The sequence below is a fragment of the Zalophus californianus genome, chromosome 9 (genome assembly GCF_009762305.2).
Source record: "Zalophus californianus isolate mZalCal1 chromosome 9, mZalCal1.pri.v2, whole genome shotgun sequence".
In the NCBI taxonomy this organism is placed as follows: Eukaryota; Metazoa; Chordata; class Mammalia; order Carnivora; family Otariidae; genus Zalophus; species Zalophus californianus.
The window spans coordinates 27,290,573-27,309,985 of NC_045603.1; the positions used below are offsets into that span (position 1 = coordinate 27,290,573).

Genomic DNA, 19,413 nt, shown 5'->3' on the forward strand with positions numbered 1-19,413 from the left:
AACAATGTCCTTCAATATTTGTTATCATACATGACATCCTGTGCTATAACTAAAGGATTGCTCTTTGGGAATCATGAAAAGCTTGTTTGCATAGTTTAGCAATGATGGAACATTACTTGTGAAAATATAACGAACAGACAACACGTTTATAACCCCAAAGCTGGACCACACCCAGACATTGTTTTAAAAAGTGCTTCAGGATTAAGTTCACCTTAGATTAGTATCAAGAGTCTTGCTTAGAGGCTGTAGCTATCTTCAAAGTATTCCAGGTCCTATCTGGTAACAGATATTTGGGTTCAGAGATTGAAATGGGAGAAGGAAAGCTTCAGAAGTCATTAGTGCTTGGTTCTTTTTTTTTTTTTTTTTAAGATTTTATTTATTTATTTGAGAGAGAAAGAGAGCATGGACAGGGGGAAGGGGCAGAGGGAGAGGGAGAAGCAGACTCTCCTGCTGAGCAGGGAGCCTGATGCAGGACTCTATCCCAGGACCCTGGAATTGTGACCTGAGCCGAAGGCAGATGCTTAACGGACTGAGCCAACCAGGCGCCCCTAGTGCTTGGTTTTTGAGCCTCTTTTCTTAGCTAGAGAAACTTCAGGGCTTCTTCAATTGCTAGGGGAGAAGATGTCACGAGGGCATCAATTTTTGATGAAATCTTAAAAGAGATTCTTTTGGGAATGTCTTAAATGTGTCCTGTCTAGAATCAAATAATAAACATTTATTTCATTCACTCGTTTTTATATCCCTCCTTCCACCAACTGTTTATCAAGTATCTACCGTATGTCAGACCTGTGCTAGTTGACCAGTAGTTAATCATGATCACATAGAGACAGGCATTAAACAAGCAATTACCATATGGTGTGATAAGGTCTGTGAGAGTTGGGAGACAGGCCATTAAACAAGCAATTACCATATGGTGTGATAAGGTCTGTGAGAACTTCAGAGTGGATTGTAGGAGCCTACAGGGAGAAGGGCACCCAGCTCAGGCAGAGGGGTCAGGAGAGCTTTCTCCAGAGAGGGCAAAGCTGAGACCTGGAAATAAACAAGATTCAGGTGAAGATGGGTGGCAGGGGGTGAGGGATGGGGTGCTGGTGGAGTTTTGAAATAGCATGTATCTGATTTGCAGGCAAGAGATGTTGATGGGACCAAAATATATTCACTTTAGCTAAAGTGTAGCATGTAGATAAGGAGAGCACAGGGGTGAGGCTGCAAGAGTAGGTGGGGTGGGGGTGACAGGTGAGATGTGGGGATGCATGTCCTAAAGACCTCTCTCGAGAGATAGGATACAAAAAGGAGCATCTTCTGAGAACTCCTTATTTACTCCTGATCTGCTCCTATGATTCTAAGGTGCTCCAAGGAATCTGTATTTTGACTGTGGGCTTTAGAGGCAGACTGGGTTTTAAGTTCCACTTAGCTGCTTCCTAACCTCATTACCTAATCTCTGTGTTCCAGTGTCCTCCCTGTAAAATGTAGCTAAAATAGTACCTATCTCAGAAGGCTATTGTAAGAATGAAATAAGATTATGCATATAAACTGATCTGGAGGAATGCCTACAGCATAATACATTCTCACAAAAGTGTAGCTGTTAACAAAATCCTTATTTCGAAGTCCATCTCACCAAATACTAGGACCTCTTTGTTCTAGAATAAAATTACTTTGTTTTGGCTGTTGAAGATTTCTTGCCCTTCATACCTTGAATCCTGGGTTTCAAAATAATGGTAAGAATTTGTTCTAATAGCTTTATGACATATGCTTGGAATTATGGTCTCTTGACTGTTATTATGCCACAAAAGCTCCTAGCCAAGAGCCTGGGACATTTATGAGCAGGTGAGTCATGGAGTGGTATACAAGTTCAGACTGCTCTAGGGAACTTCCTGTTGGTCAGTGGCTGTGGGAACTGGGACGGTCTGTCCACTGCTCAGGAAAGCTGAAGGAAGCCAGGGCATCCTTTGTGCCTTGTTAATCAAGGAGCAAAAGTTTCAAGTGAACATTGGAATTTGTGGTCTCTCAGTGGGAAGTCAGGTTAATGACTTGTTTGTACTCTATTTTTATTTCCTTTAATGGGAAGCTAACAATAATTCCCTGATCTAGTGATTGCTGTAAGGACTAGGCCTGTATAGTGTTGTTCTAACGATATAAAAGCAGTTGATGAATTCACTTAGTCAATTAATTTGACAAGTATTTACTGATGGGATATAGAGGGCGCCTGGGTGCCTCAGTTGATTAAACGACTGCCTTTGGCTCAGGTCATGATCCCGGAGTCTCGGGATCGAGTCCCGCATCGGTTTCCTAGGCAGGGAGTCTGCTCCTCCCTCTGACCCAACCCCCTCTTGTGCTCTCTCTCTCTCTCAAATAAATAAAAAATAAAATAAAATCTTTAAAGAATGGAATATAGACATGACTAGTACATGATTCCTACTCATGAGAGGTGAGATTGATGTGTCTACTTATAACTGAAGCAAAATAGTAAATGCTAACATAGAGTTTTATTTGAGATACTACAGGATCATAGAAGGAAAACCCTAATCTTGCTCATGATTGTGATGCTTAATTTTATGTGTCAGTTTGTCTCTGCCATGGTGTCCAGATACGTGGTCAAACACTGTTCTGGGTGTTTCTGTGAGGGGTTTTTTTTTAGATGAGATTAGTATTTAAATCAGTGGACTTCGAGTAAAGTAGGTTGCCCTCCACAGTGTGGATGGGCCTCATCCAATCAAGTGAAGGCCTGAATAGAACAAAAGACTGACCTTTCCCAAGCAAAAGGGAATTTTATAGCAGATGGCCTTCATCCCAAATTGCAGCGCTGGCTGTTCCTGGATCTTCAGCCTGATAGCCTTTGGACTTGAACTATAGCACCTGCCCTTCCCTAGATCTGCAGCTGGCCAGTCAATCCTACATAGTTTGGGTTTGCCAGCTTCCATGATTGCATGAACCACTTCCTTAAAATTAATCTCTTTCTCTCTATATTCATATCCCAATGCTTCTGTTTCTCTGGAGAATCCTGAATAATATACAATGGTGATCAGGAAGAGCTTCACAAAATAGGTGTTATTTGAGTTGAGTCTTAAAGGATGAATCAGAGGCATCCATACAGGATTGAGTAAGGGTATTCCAGGCAGAGAGAACTGCAAGCACAAAGGCATAGAGTCTTCCAACAGTATGGGGTTTTGGAAAAACTGTAAATAGCTTGGTTTTCTTGAAGTTGGGATGTTTTGGAGGCATGGAGGGAGATGGGAATGGGAAAGTAGGCAAATTATGGAGGCTGTGTATGTATATAGTGGTGAATATGTGAGCAGTCACTCAGGTTTATGGGGAGCGGAGAGGAATGTTTAGAATGAGGTAGAAGTAGGGTGGGATTCAGGTGAGAGATAACAAGGGGCTGAATAAGGTAGTGGTGGTGAGGAAGGGGCAGAAAGATGGATTTGAGAGTTAGATTTATGGGACCTCATGGATTAGACCCAAGGTGGGTGGAGGAAAGGAGGGCACCTGGTTTCTGGCTTAGGCCTACTGGTTGGGTGGTGGCTCTGTGACTCATCTGTTACAGTCTTTATGATGTTAGATTAGCCTGGACAGCTTCCAGAGGGTTTAATTAACAAAGTGCTAAAACGGAACTAAACCACCACAACAAGACTAGCAGGCTAGTGAGCTTCCAGAAAATGAGAGAATTAAAACATACCTTAGAGATCTACAGCTCTCATCAGCTTCACTCTGTGTTGAAGGTAGGTAATTTTCCACTCAGGCTGGAGCCTGTGAATTCCAAGGGAGCAACCTGAGCCTACAGGAAAGAAGTTGTGATGTCACTTCTCCATTCCATCTGTGCAATTGTCCCCCTTGCCTGTATGACAAGCATAGTATGGACTGATATCATGTCCCAGAACTAAATGTGGTCGCTCCTTTGGGATAACATGATAAGACTGATTTTCCTGCAATGCCCTCCCTTTCCTATGTTCATTCCACCTAATGTGTATGTGTGATTCAAGGCCCAGCTCACTTCCTGCCTTCAGGAACCTGCCCCATATGATGTCAGCCTGCAATTAACTTGCCTGCCCCTACATTCCTTTGCAGCACTTTGGAGTTTATTATAAATTACCTTGAATATCTCATTTTTATTTTCTGTGAGTCCATAGCCCTCATCTTATTTACCCGCTGTGTTTTTCTTAAAGTTTCAAGTTTCTAGTTTCCATTTTTCTATGCTGGTCATGTGCACTTTTGCTCAAGGCAGCAGGAATTATGCGCCACCAGTCCTTATAGCTGACATGTAGCTATTCATTCATTCAACAAATGTTTTGTTGTTGTTGTTGTTTCATTCAATGAATGTTTATTGAGTATTTGCTATGATCCAAGTATGTGATCCAGCCCAGTCTACATCCTTGACTCCCTCTCCCCATCACTCACTTCCAACCATAGAGACTTATTCCTATCTTAAGGCTTTTCCACTTGCCTTCTGGCTGCCGGGAGTGCCCTCCCCGAGAACTTCCCAATATTCAGCTTTCCTTAATCTCCTGTCCTCAGAGACTAGCCTCCCATGCATCTGCTCTCTATCTCATTACCCCTTTGCTTTGTGTAGACCACATATTATTATCAAAAATCAGCTTGTTTGTTTAGTTGTTTATGGTCTCTTTCTCCCTAGTTGGGTGTAAGCTGCAGGAGGGCAGCGTAGTTTTGTTCTCTGCTATAACGTGTGCACTTAGCATGGTGCCTAGCTCTTGGTAGGTGTTCTGTAGGTACCTTTTGAATCAATGAATCAGCTGTGTTAGACAGTTAGGCACCTGCCCTGATACTCTTCATGGAGAAGACAGACTCTAAGTACATACCTGTAATGAACATATCATATGAAACAGCATATAGAAGTATGGTAACTTATAACGTGGGAGTTCATTGAGACCATGGGCTCAGAGAAAGGCCTCCCTGAACCCAGTGAAGTTTAAGTGGAGACCCAAAGGACTTCACAACCTCTTTTACACACTGCTGAGTATGTCCCAGTTTTCTCGTGCTTTATGCTACCTCGAAGCTCCTTCAGCTTTGACTCCTAGGACAACGCCTTTGATTATTGATGGGGTAAGGAGGTAATGGACCCTTCTAGGTATTTTAAGGCACCAGCACTTTTAAGGTCCATCACAAACAGTCCATTTTAGCATATAATAAATAAGAATGCTTCAACCCAGCCCATTTCACCATCATGTTTATTAATGGAATTCAGTGTTTACAGCTGTTCGTGCATTCATTTCACTGTGACAAATGTTAAGCTGATGCTACCGTACACATGACAAATCTTACTCCATCTCCTCTTTTATGCAGAGGCAGTTAACATTCATGCTGTCTGGGGTCGTTTATTCCACCGCTAAAGCACTGTTGTGTTAGGATTTGACTGAAGAGAGTTTTTCTTCCTTACGTACCACAGCGTTGCTAACGAAGTACTCTCTGCTATGCATCTGTGGGTTGCTACACTGATGATCTATTTTCTTAAAGGGTCCCTTTGGATATTATTACCTTGATCTTGCTGTTGATATCAAAAATGTCGCTGCCACATGGCTGATGGAAAAATGTTTCATTTTTATGGCAGAGCCATATAAACACTTAATCACAGCTTTCCCTTTCTCTGTTTTATAACCACCATAACCATAACTATCTCCCCATATATTTATTTCATTGCTGCAAAAATTGATGTTTGTTGATTCAGTGGCTAGTTAGGGCTCATTTCTAGTCAACTGAAAAGGTCTTTGTGTTTGGGGAATCAAATTATAATTTCAGCTGGTTTCTCCATCTCTTCAGCAGCAAAAGGGGTATGTGACCAGAATGTACAATATGTAATTAGACTGGAAGATGGGACTCTGTTATTCCAAAGCTACCACCAGGCGCCAGAGGATGAGATTCAGAGGAGGAGTGGCTATTGTTGGGGAGTCCTCTGTCTTCTAGCCTTCTTTTTCTCTGTGTGGCCTTGGACAGATCTTGCCTCTCTATGTGCAGTGTCTTCCCATATGAAACCATGAGATTGGATTGGATTGTGTGTGGACTCTCTTCTGGGAGGCAGCCAGAAGATTTATTGATAAGGTGTGGAAATCTCTAGCTATGCAAAATTTCTATTTGGTAGAGTTGCTAAGGGACTCAAATGTGGGCAACTTTATGGCCTCTGGGTGTCTCTTCTAGCTTTTAGCATCTTTGAAACCAGCTGGAGAGAGAGAGAGAATAGAAAATTGTGCTTACTGGGTAAATAGTTAATAATGCTATCAATTTCTACCTCATTGCCATATAATGGAGATAGGAATCTCATTATTCAGAGACATGCAAATGTAGCAATTCTAGTCTTTACATACAGCCTCTGAATCACCATGCCACTCACACTATGTAATTGCTCTGTGAACTCAGGCACATAAAAAATGTCACACTAATCACTGCCAGTCATGGCACCACTGAAGAAAGAACTAGAATAATAGGTATTTGAAAGGGGACATGCTGAGGATTGCACTGTTGCAAGGCAAAAACAGGTTGCCAAACACAATGGCCTCTGATTGGCTTTGCAGAGCAACTGGCTGGAAACTGACACAGCTGTCCCCCAAATGGTGGCAAAGTTTGAAGGTGGCTCTGAGAGACCTGTCTTGAAATTGAACTAGCAAGATTAGAAATGAAGGCTGTCTGTGGCCTTGAAGAATGCTGTCAGATCTGGCTTTCAACTACATTATTCACTTCCACTACACCAGAAATAGAGACTTTTAGGAGTTTCTTTGGCCTAGATATATGCTGTCCAATATGGCAATCACTAGCCACATGGCCACTGAGCACTTGAAATATGGCCAATGCAACTGAGATGAGCTGCGAATGTAAAATACATACCAGATTTCAAAACACTATGAAAAAAACAAATATAACCTATCTAATTAATAATTTTATATTGAGGGCGCCTGGGTGGCTCAGTCGTTAAGCGTCTGCCTTCGGCTCAGGTCATGATTCCAGGGTCCTGGGATTGAGTCCCACATCGGGCTCCCTGCTCAGCGGGAAGCCTGCTTCTCCCTCTCCCACTCGCCCTGCTTGTGTTCCTGCTCTCGCTGTGTCTCTCTGTCAAATAAATAAATAAAATATTTAAAAAAATTTTATATTGATTACATGTTAAAATAATATTTTGGGTATATTGAGTTTAACTAAATGTATTATTCAAATTATTTTCTCTTATTTCCTTTTACTTTTTTAATGTGACTACTTAGAAAATGTAAAGTTATGTAGGTGGACCACATTTTATTTCTCTTGGACAACACTAGCCTAGAGAAATCAGATACTTGTTTACTCTTACTGCTAAGATTCTACCTTGTTTTTCTTGCTCTCTTTACAAACTCAAGTTCCTTTAAAGATTCTTCACATTGACTCAAGGAGCTTGGTTCCTCATTACTATTCAGGTGCAGAGTTCTTCCTATCAACCTGTTCACCATTCTTCGGGCACCTCTCTGCCTGGAACTCCCGACCATACTCCCAGTGCGAACAGCCTGGGTAAAATAGTCCCTCTAGTTGCAAAGAAGGCACCGTTTCTAAGGACATCTGTCTCAGTTCTAGATGGACTATGATTCATGGCGGTCATTGGAGTGTAAATCTGACACAGGTTTAACCTTTTGATGGGATTTGGTTTTTGTTTCAGAAAAACTATGGTGTAAAAAATGGCAGCATGTGGTGTTAAGGAGAAGCAGGGGTTGCAGTTTGATGTCAGAAGACAGATGCAAATCCCTGGGCAGCCACTCACTAGCTATGTTTGATTTGGACAAATCACTCTATTTGAGCCTTAGTTTCTCATTCAGATACCTGTAAGATGAACTCAGCAATGCTTACTTCAGAGGGTTGCTGACATATCAAAAGAAAAAATGTATAAGAAAATACTTGTCGGGGCACCTGGGTGGCTCAATAGTTAAGCGTCTGCCTTCAGCTCAGGTCATGGTCCCAGGGTCCTGGGATTGAGCCCCGGCATCGGGCTCCTGCTCTGCGGGAAGCCTGCTTCTCCCTCTCCCACTCCCCCTGCTTGTGTTCCCTCTCTCGCTGTGTCTCTCTCTGTCTGATAAATAAAATCTTTAAAAAAAAAAAAAAAGAAAATACTTGTCAATGTGAATCTGTTTGTGGCGGCCAATTTATGGCCAGAGGGGTAGATCCTATGGGCAGATGGTTTTGTTTGGCCAGAAAAGTGTATTTTGTTTATTTGAATCAGAGTGCCGGCAGGGAGATCCTGTCCAGTTTGTCATAGACTTTACCACTCTTGTTATCTTTTTTTTTTTTTAAAGATTTTATTTATTTATTTGACAGAGAGATAGCGAGAGCAGGAACACAAGCAGGGGGAGTGGGAGAGGGAGAAGCAGGCTTCCCGCCGAGCAGGGAGCCCGATGTGGGACTCGATCCCAGGACCCTGGGATCATGACCTGAGCCAAAGGCAGACGCTTAACGACTGAGCCACCCAGGTGCCCTACCACTCTTGTTATCTTAATTCAGCTGATTTGTGTCACTTGCCTGGCTGCTGAGGATTGATGTGTACCTTATAAATGGGAGGGGCAACACTTAGTAACACAGCCATACCTGATGCTGGCTGACATGGTTCCTGTCCCCAGGACTTCATATGGCATATAAGTTATACCATAACCAAATCTGGATGAACAGATGTTTGCCAAGCACGTGATTGCTGCTCTAAATTCCAGGGATAAAAATTAAGAGGAACAAATCAACTGTGGGTACAACAAAAGGATGGGCAACTAACTCTGCCTTGGGGAAGCATGTTTAAGAGGTAGGGTATAGGAGGAAGAAAAGTAACATTTTTGAGTCAAGACTGGGCCATCCTTAAGACTAGGCACTTGTCATACACTATCTCATCTACCCCTCAAAAAGTTCTCAAAACTGAATATTGTTATCTTCATTTTGTAGATAAGGTCTGGTGGCTCATGGAACCTGCCCAAGGTCACGGACAGAGCTAGGATTTGAATCCAGGTCCCTCTGAGTGGGCCAAGGCCATGATGTATCATCTCTGTTTCCCCTTGAGATTAATGAAAGCATGATTCATAGCAAATGCTTTATTTCTGTTTGCTGGGCCTCTCTCCTACTCCCTACCCACTACTTTCCTTAGAGTGTTGTTTTTTTAACCCAAAATTCATTTATTTGTTAAAGTTACAATAACATACTTTTAAATGCATACAAAATTGCAAAATGCTTTTTTCAACAAAGATACCAGATATATTTAATGATGACATAAAGATATGTCTAATAACTTTTGTTCTGTTTTAAAAGTCATCATGAGGGGTGCCTGGGTGGCTCAGTTGTTTGAGTGTCTGAGTCTGTATTTTGGCTGGGGTCGCGGTCTCATGGGTTGTGGGCTCGAGCCCTGCAGCGGGCTCTGCACTCAGTGGAGAGTCTGCTTGAGGATTCTCTCTCTCTAGCTCTCTCTGCCCCTTCCCCAATGCATGTGCTCGTGCACGCTGTCTCTCTAAAATAAATAAATGAATCTTAAAAAAAAAAAAAAGTCATCATGAAACCAAAAGTGTACATCAGTGGAGCTCTCTTCCACTGGTGTATATATTTTAATTGGTCTCATGTGAGAGTCTCTCCCATTTTGGTGATTGGCTAGAATCCAAGTTTGTTTGGAAGATGGTCCTTAGAGTTCATAAGGCATCACTAACTTTCCTAAGACATGGAACACAAATGTCAGAGGGAGGCAAGGAAGTGTCAGGTGCTAAATCCCGCTTCCTGTGCTTGTTCCCCTCCTAAGGACACTGTGTCCTTGGTACCCTGTCCTGTCTTTCCTTCAGCCTGCAGGGGATATTGATGGCCCGTGGGAGTTTGTTGCCAGGGCATCTGAAGAGCCTGCAGTGAACTCTGATCCCAGCAGTGATGAAGGCTGTTTGATCATAAAAGTTGGGGAGCTCTGGTTCTTGACTGTAGTAGCCTTTAGCATTGATTCCTTTGTGATAAATAACCGCCGCCCCCCCCCCCCCCAAATCTACCTTCAGGTGAGTTGTCTTGTCCCCTTTCCATTGCTATCCCAATCAAAAAGCCTTTGTCTCACCCCTTTACCCCAGGCTGCCTTGTGATTGGCTCTTTAAGTGGGCAAAGGCCATGGTCAGAGAGTTGCAACTGAGCATGCCCAAGGCAATGGCCTTGTTTTGGGCTTACAGTGCACCATGAGACCATAGCCTTCATCAGCTTGTGTTTGACTTTCCTCTGCTACAGTGGGGTAAAGGTCACTGTGGGCTCATTCAGAGCCCAGGGTCTAGAAGCTGACACACCTAGGTTTGAATCTCTACCATGCCAACTTCAGGGTGGGTCACCTGGGGCAAGTTGACTTAACCCTTAACCAGCCAAGCTCTGTTTCCTCATGTATGAAACTATGTAGTCACAACAAGGCTGTTGTGAGATTTTAATAACAACAAGCACTTCTCTTGCTCTGTTAGGCACTGTTGAGTGTTTTACATATATATATATATATATATATTTTAAAGATTTTATTTATTTGTTTGACAGAGAGAGAGAGAGCGAGAGAGGGAACACAAGGAAGGGGATTGGGAGAGGGAGAAGCAGGCTTCCTGCTGAGCAGGGAGCCCGATGCAGGGCTTGGTCCCAGGACCCTTGGGATCATGACCTGAGCCGAAGGCAGACGCTTAATGACTGAGCCACCCAGGCCCCCGAGTGTTTTACATATATTAACTTAATGAATACTACAACAACCCTATGAGGTGAGTACAATTATCATCCCCATTTTACAGATGAGAAAACCAAGACATGGAGAAGTTAAGAAATTTTCCCAATGTTCCAAAGCTAGTAAATACAGACCTGAGATATCAAAGCAGTGTGAGTCGAGTGTGTTCCTAAGTACTAGGCCATGAATAAATATTAAAAATATACAAATTTGGAACACAATAGATGTTCAAGAAATTCTGTCTATTAATCCAATTATTATTATTCTTAATGGTCCTGGATTTCATGGCTTCCATGATCCACTTCAGAAGTAGAATGAAACTTGAGGCATTTTTGTGAGATTATGACTTTTTTTTCATAAATCTGAGCTTGGATGAGAGTATTGTGTCTGAATTCAGTTCCTCTGTCTTTTAACTATAACTTGTTAAGCCTCAATATTTTCAACACATTTTGCAGTTTACATTATTTTTTTTGCAGTTTACATTTTACATTATACTTTATGATGCACACTAGCATCTTCTCATAGACTTCTTATAAGCTAAAATGAGTTAAAATGGGTAAAGTACTTAGACACGTGCTTGACACTGAGTATGTGCTCTATCCGAAAAGAATATATGAAGAGCCCTGAAGGTATGAATACGATTTCACCTGATCCTCCACTTTGATCTTTCCTTGTGGAAATGCATCTGTTCCCACGCCACCTAGGACCATTCAAGACACCTTACAGTTGTTGTGTACTGGGTTGCCAACTGCCAAGTCAGAAGCTCCTTGGGGCGGGAGTCTGGCTTGATGCATCCCTAATGGTCAAGGCCCACCACGTTGACTGTTGTACTGAAAAGAAGCATGAACTTGGCAAGAAACTGAATTACATTTCTTTGTGCCAAACTTCAATAGGGAACAGGCAAAAAGAAACAAGAGGAACATGTCCTCATTTCCCAAACTTGCTATTCTACCTCTAAGGTCCTTGATTTTAATGATTTCATTTCACAAGGAGTTAATAACACCCTTCAGGTGACCTAACCGTTAATCCAACATCACCTTACTCAAATTGTCAAACATGGGGACTGTGTCACATTACATGGAAAATAGGGCTGAGGGACTATAGGTACAATAAGGACAACATTGGCTCATATTGTTTCTGTAACTATGAAGATTCTCTGCACATAATTTCTTTGTATGCATATGTATTTATATATTACATATGATAAATATTGAGATTCACCTATGTATCAAGCATCGTTTTAAAAGCTTTGTGTATTAACTCATTTAATCCTCATGATGGCTCCATGAGGTAGATACTTTTGTGATCCCTATTTTAGGGTTAAGGACACTTTGGCACAGAGAGGTTGGGCAGGCTGCCCAAGGACACACAGCTGGTATGTGGTGGAGGCAGGATTTCAATGTAGGAGTCTGGCTCTGATATCTTACACATCACACTTAACAGATGATTCCTTATTTTGATGAAATCTTTCACTTTCTAATATGTAATTAACATAGAAAACGTTATGTTAGTTATTAAATAAACACATCACAGAGATTTCAGAAACCCCTCTGGGAGAGCTCTCCTGGGTGGTCAGCAACTATTTTCCTCCTGTAAATTTCCTCTTTAATGGCAAAGGGCTGGGAGGAGCATGACTTCCCAGGTGAAAGTGACACAATTCCCTACTTTGATTGAGTGGACTTTACCAGAGGTAGCACACTTCCAAATGGTCCATCAGAGAGCTCTCCCTTCATCTGCCGCTCCCATATCTGCCCCAAGGACCCAGCCTGGGAACTGAATCACCTGCAAGCCTGACATTTCCACTCTCCCGTTGTCTTAGTCAAGGGCTGCTATAACAAAATACCGTAGACTGGGTGGCTTAAACAACTAACATTTATTTATTTATCATGGTTCTGGAGGTTGGGAAGTTTAAGATCAGGGTGCCAACAGATTCAGTTCTTGACAGGGGCTCCCCTCTGGCTTGCAGATGGCTGCCTTCTCACTGTGTGCTCACCTGACCTCCCCTGTGTGCTCAAGAAGGAGAGAGCTCCGCTGCTCATAAGGGCACTAATCACATCATGAAGGCCCACCCTCATGACTTCATCTATACCTGTATTCCCAAAGGCCTCCTCTTCAGATATCTTTGCTTTGGTTAGGGCTTCAACATATGAATTTGGGGGGGGGGACACAAACATTCAGTCCATTACACCTATCTTCCCTACAGACCATGGGCCCTAGAGCTGTTGATTCCAGTGCAAAGTGAGGCACTGAGTAGATAGTCAATAAGTACTTGTTGAACTGGAAGGAGTTGAATGAGCCTCTGGTATTGTAAAGTCCCTGAGGATTTGGGCTTTCCTTTCAGCCCAGGAGAGGGACTGCAGAATATACTGAAACGCCCAAGAGGAGTAGTGGTGGGGGTCAGAGTCGCCTTTGTGGTGTCTGGTGAAACAAGTTCTCTTTAGGATAAATAGAGGAAAGAGATGGGCACCAGAGTGAGGAAGCCCCAGGTCTGCATCTTGGTGCTGCTACGGAGAGGCTGTGCTGCCTGGGTCTTCTGTAACCCCCGTCCTTGCTCTTCTGTAAAGGGGAATGATACCAACCTCATGGATGTGCTGGGAAAGCATAGTCGGGAAGCATATATAAATCATTAGCATACCTCCTGGCTCAGAGGAGGCACCAGAAAAGGTTCCCTCTTGTTCAATTAACTCTTTATCTATGCCAAATGAAGCTTTCATTAGGGGGTGGGCAACCAAGAGAGCTGATATGGGAATGCCATGTGCACATGAGTCACAGACTCCCAGAATCTGAAAAGGGATATGTCATGGGAACCAAATAAAGTATTTACCTGGGAGGCCATCCACAAAGCCTGAGGTTACCTATTAGCCTAACGATGAGTTCTTTGGTGTCTCTTGTGGGGAGGGAAGGAGAGAAATGAAGAAAACCCACTATAGGTGAAATGTACATGTAGCCCTTGGAGCTCTCAAAACCCGTACCCCTCAGAAACCTTAAAGGAACTGGGGAGCAGCGGGTAAAGGAAAACAGCTTATGGAAAAAGGCAGACTAGACACTGTATGCAAGGAAAAGGGGGGAGTAATACTAAGCAAGCATTCAGAAGGGAAACTTGATTCATTAAAATTGGAGCAAAACTTACCCACCTGGTTAGCTTTGTGTGTGACAAGGAAATTTCCAGACCCTTGTGTGCCCCGCTCCCGTCCTTCATTTACCAGGGCGGTCTAGCCGCCTTCCTCTACCACCAGCTTTGACATTGGGTTAGCTGCTCACTCTCTCTGCTCATCTCCATTCTCATCACAAAGCCCAGCTCTTGACACAGATTACCAGGAACCAAAGGGTAATGAGAGTTTAGAAAAGGCTGTTGATTCCCCTTCTACAAGAGTAGTGTCTAAAAACTTAGGCTCCACGATCAGACTCATCTGGGTTTGCATCCAGGCTTCACTGATTTTTTATTATGTGACCTTGGATATGTTTCTTAAACATCATGAGCCTCAATTTCCTTATCTGTAAAGTAGGCATTAATAATAGAATAATAGTACCTACTTCTTATGGTTGAGTGAATTAAATTACATAATAGAAGTGAAACGCAGTAGCACCTGGAAATAATGAACACTTAGCAGAGAATAGCCATTATCATTCTTAGTAGTGATATTTTTATATACTGGGAAAAACCCAGTTATCTTTCATTCTGTTTCCTCTGATCCTGATGGTTGTGGGCTAATGGAGAGAACAAGACCAACAGATGGCTCTGCCATTATTTAACTGTGCAACATTGAGCAAGCCTGTAACCACCCTGAGTCAGACTTGCCTCCTCTCTAAAATAAGGACAATGGTTGTGTTTCCGCTTACTAGACTATGAGTGTGTTGGGGGGGTGCTCAAGAGAATGTCATCAGGGTGCCTGGGTGGCTCAGTTGGTTAAGCGTCTGCCTTTGGCTCAGGTCATGATCTCAGGGTCCTGAGATCGAGCCCATGTCCGGCTCCCTGCTCAGCGGAGAGTCTGCTTCTCCCTCGCCTCAGCCCCACCCACCTGCTTGTGATTTCTTTCTCTCTCTCAAATAAATAAAATATTTTAAAAAAGAGAGAATGTTATCAAAGTGCTCAGCAAGGCAACACTGGGAGGGGAGATATAAGATAATACCCATAATTGCATCGCAGTCTTACACTGGTTCTCCATGTATAATCCACAGCACCTCTTCTTAGAAATGCAAATTCTCAGGGTCATCCCAGGCCTGTAGACCAGAAACTCTGGGGGTGGGGGCAGGTGATCTGTGTTTACTCAACAGTCCAGGTGATTCTGCTGCACCATCCCGTTTGGGAACCACTGCATTACGGTTATCCAGAGAAGGGAAGAGATGAGATGCCCAAAAGAAGCTAACTTTTTACCGAGTAATTCTTAACTCTGGAAAATATTTATAAATGATCTTTTCCCTCTCTCTTCTTATGCAGAAGGATATTCAAATATATTTTTTATTTAGCCAAAGCTATGGGCTAAATTGTGTTCCACCATAATTCCTATGTTGAAGTCTTAACCTCAGTACCTCGGGATGTGACTGTATTTAAAGAGGTAATTAAGGTAAAATGAGGTTATATGGGTGGGTCCTAATCCATTATGACTGGTGTCCTTGTGAGAAGAAGAAATTTGGACACAGAGAAGCAGAGAGGGAAGACCATGTGAAGACATAGGGGAAGGTGGCCATCTGTAAGTGACAGAGAGAGGCCTCCAAAGAAACTAGTCCTGCCTGCACTTTGATCTTGGATGTCTAGCCTCCAGAATTGTGAGATAATAAATTTCTGTTGTTTAAGCCACCCAGTCTGCATTTTTATGGCAGTCCTAGCAGACCAATACAGCCAAGGTGGGGCACTAAGGAAAGTAGAGAGTGAGGTTTGCATTGCTGGGGCTGGCAGCTGCAGGCAAGGAGGTGAGTTCAGGTTTGGACTCCTTTGGGACCGCAAGGGGAAAGCCGTTTTAGGTGGGGGCAATTGCTCACTTTAAAAAGAATTCTTCACTTTACGAGTGACTCACTTGTCACAAGAGAGAGATTAGAAGCGATGACAAAAAAACACTATGGATCAGTGTTCTTGGATCAGAATGAAAGTCAGTGGAAAGGTATTATTTGTTCTACAAACACTGTGTTCACATATAACCTTTCAGGAATGTGTTTACCTCAGGAAGGCAGACATCTTGGTCTGTGTGCAAAGGATCAGATAGAGCCTCTGGAAGAAATTGTTTGGAAGGGCCCAAAGAACCTAGTCAGCTCACAGACCAGGAGGCAAGGGTATTATACTTACACCTATGGAAAAAAGAAATGCAGGACCCTGATGATGACTTGATTATTTGCTTAAGTGGGTTTATTGCCCCTACCTTTGAGTTTCACCTGCATTTTGATCTTTCTTTTTTTTCCTCTTTTCTCTTTTTTCTTTCTTTTCTTTTTTCTTTCTTTCTCTTCCTTCCTTCCTTCCTTCCTTCCTTCCTTCCTTCCTTCCTTTCTTTCTTTCTTTCTTTCTTTTCTTTCTTTCTTTCTTTCTTTCTTTCTTTCTTTCTTTCTTTCTTTCTTTCTTTCTTTCTTTCTCCTTCTCCTTTTCTTTCTCCTTTTTAATTTTCCTGGAGATGTAGACTTAGAAGTGTGGTTAGGTTAATTAACCTGGGGCTGGGTGGATAGATGAGGTCAAGGAATTTGAGAAAACACCTCAAATAGGTTCTGCCATCCAGCCACCTTCACTAGAGTGTGATCATTGATGTCACATCAGATAAACAGATGTACATACAGAACTTGCTTTTCCCACAGCTTTCTCTGAAGTCATTATCCTGGGGTTGACATTTGACAAGTCAACATTTTATCTGTCCACTTTTGGAAGCTTATGAGAAGCAAGCCCTACTCCTTTCTCCCTGCTCCTTGCCCTTCAGATTTATACTATGTATATTTTAAAATGTCATTTAAAATGATCACACCATAACTGAATAGAAGACTCTCCTCATTTTAAATGAAGAGACACATGGTTTCTTAACATTCAGTATGAGATGCAGAACTTCTTCCAGGTCCTAATGGTTTCTTTCTTCCCTTGGGTAATCCTTCTGGGGAGTCTCTAGCATGCACAAAACATGAAGACTGCATGATAAAACAACAATTTGACCTTTGAGCTCTGCTGAAAGGACATACCCAATAATAGACCATTTGTCTATCAAAGATTTCCATATAGGGGCGCATGGGTGGCTCAGCCAGTTAAGCGTCCAACTCTTGATTTGGGCTCAGGTCATGATCTCAGGGTCGTGAGATCAGATCCCACGTTGGGCTCCACACTGGGCATGGATCCAGCTTGGAATTCTCTCTCTCCCTCTGCCCCGCCCCCCCACCTCTCCCACCCCCTGCTCACACATGCACTCTCTCAAAAAAACAAAAAAAAGATTTCCATATAAAATTTTTCTTCCTCTGTTCATTCCATCCATCATATAAAAACTAATATGCAGGAGTCACATGGAGTAAGTGTAGTAGGTTCTCTTGTATGAAATGCATTTCACTTTGCAGTCATTGGCATTTTCGAAGGTACTGTTGAGTGCTGGGTAGGGACAGAGAGTGTGGGTGACTTGCATGAGATTCAGTCCTGGGCTGTTTTTAATTTGGGGGAGGGGAAGTTGGGATCAGTTGTGTGCTGATTATAAGATGCTGCATTATCTTGTCAGTGACATGAAATCTTACCTCTGGTAAAAAGTTCCATGGTTCATGATTTTTTTTCTTTCTTTTTTTAATAGTTCACTCTGTTTAGGAAGTAGTCTTTACTGTCTGCTGGGTATACATAGACATTTCCCTGGAGAGAGTGAAAGAATATGTAGTTCTGCTGTGCAGTAGGCACTGGGATATGATGCCCAGATGCCCCACTTCAGAACTGCAGCTGGAGTGTGACTGGCGGACGGTCACACTTCTGTCCTCCTACCCGCACCCCCCCAGCTCTGCGGAAGAAAACCCACACAGTTTAAGATCATGACCTTTTCCTAGGAGCAGCTAAAATCCCATGACTGGCTGCTGTGGGGGTCGAAAGTTTCAACCTCCTTGCCTTATTTTGGGACATCTTTACCTGGCCATCCCAGCTCCGGAGCTCCCAGTGAGGTCAGTTGAGGTCTTCGCTGTGACTACACTGCAGCTCAATTTCTCCCTTTGCCTCAGTTGGCAGCTTTTGTTTCCACACGCGTGTTGATGCCTGGATCATTCCTCAGTAAACCTCTTGCATGTAATTCTCCATCTTTGATTCTGTTTCCTAGGGAGCCCAACCTGCCAGCAATACTTTCCCTTAAATATGGCCATTGTTTTATTGTTCATATGGTTTATTGTTAAGAGATAAATTCATATTTTCAATCAAGGAATTGATATGTATTACTTTTCAGAGACTTTATGTGTATGGAAATTTTTCTGTGTATACAGAGTATATAAGAATTGAAAATGTTTTTAAATCCGTTGGAACAAAATAGCAGTGAGGACACTCAGTTGGTTAACCCTGAAGTTTTGGTCATTGTGTTTGAATTGACTGCCAACCACACACAGTGTGACCATATGGCAGAGGTGAAAGTCTGAGGCCAGGGTCCCTGTTGAGAAAAGCCAAAGGTTCAACCTCCTTATTGTTTGGTCTGTTTTCCGTTGTTTCCTGGTCTCAACCTGTAGTCTAACCTGGCCAGTCATAGTAAAAAATGTTCTCTTGACCTGCCCTTGGAACAGGTGATAGGATGTGGATAACCATGCAAATCTGTCACCATGGCTGGAAAAACAGTCCCCAGCACCTGCCCTGCCATGTATGGAAAGCAGAACATTTATCAAGATCAACCCAGGAGAAGCCAGTTTGGAATTTTTCCCCAAAAGATAAGAGGCTACGTTTCCACAATTTGTTTTTTTTTTTTTTCAAATTTAAAATACACACAATTTTGGCACAAAAATAAGCACATAGATCAATGGAATAGAATAGAGAGCCGAGAAATAAACCCACACTTACATGGTCAGTTAATCTAGGACAAGAATATACAGTGGAGAAAAGACAGTCTTTTATGAGAAGCAAGCCCTGCTCCTTTCTCCCTGCTCCTCACCCTCCCAAGAGTTGCTGGGGTTGAAAGGGTCTGCGCAGAGGAGGAAGAAAGGAAAAAGGTCAGATAATGACCCCTGGTCAGGTCCTGGAGGACTCCTGGAACATAAGGGGCTGTTTTATGAGGGGTGGAAAATGTGTATGTGTGTATGCATATGCAGTGTGTTGGGGGCCAGCAATGATGGAAAGGAAGAGCACTGTGGGTGCCATGAGGCAGTTGTGGCTGGATAAGTGAATTGTGAACACATGTGAGCAGAAATACTCTGGGAGGATTTTACAGGAGTTTGGAAGCCTGCAAGAGCAGATGCCAGTATGAGCCAATGGAATTCGAGCAACAGCTGTTAGAAGTTAACATTTATTGAGCATCTGCTATGTCCAGGTACTATGCTAAATTCTACAGTCCTTAGCTCCGTTAATCCTCCAGCAACTCCCCTTAAGGAGGGTACTTTTACTCTTTTCTAACACATGAGGAAACTGGATCTTGAGGAGGTTAAATAACTTGCTCAAAATATTGCTGAGCTACACATTGTTGTTCAATTTGGGGAAATTCTATTGGCTGTGTTTTCTTAAAGGGAAGCAATTATAAGTAGTGAAAATCTTGAGCTGTGAAGACAAATTTGGATTTCTGTCATTTATTTTTATTTTATTTTATTTTATTTTTTTCCTTGAGAGAGAGCACAAGTGGAAGTAGCAACAGAGGGAGAGGGAG

The 19,413-nt window shown here is 42.6% G+C and overlaps 1 long non-coding RNA gene across 3 annotated transcripts in view; it reads left to right on the top strand.

Moving 5' to 3' along the window:
* The window catches only part of LOC113922964, a 179,290-nt gene that overhangs the window by 51,743 nt on the left and 108,134 nt on the right, over positions 1–19,413 (top strand). Inside the window, exon 1 of one of the 3 annotated variants that reach the window (XR_003520126.1) lies at positions 3,608–3,716. The exons of the other annotated variants lie outside the window; for them this stretch is intronic. This is a non-coding gene — a long non-coding RNA (uncharacterized LOC113922964). Of the gene's footprint in view, positions 1–3,607; positions 3,717–19,413 lie in introns of those variants that run through there. 3 annotated transcript variants of the gene reach the window in all.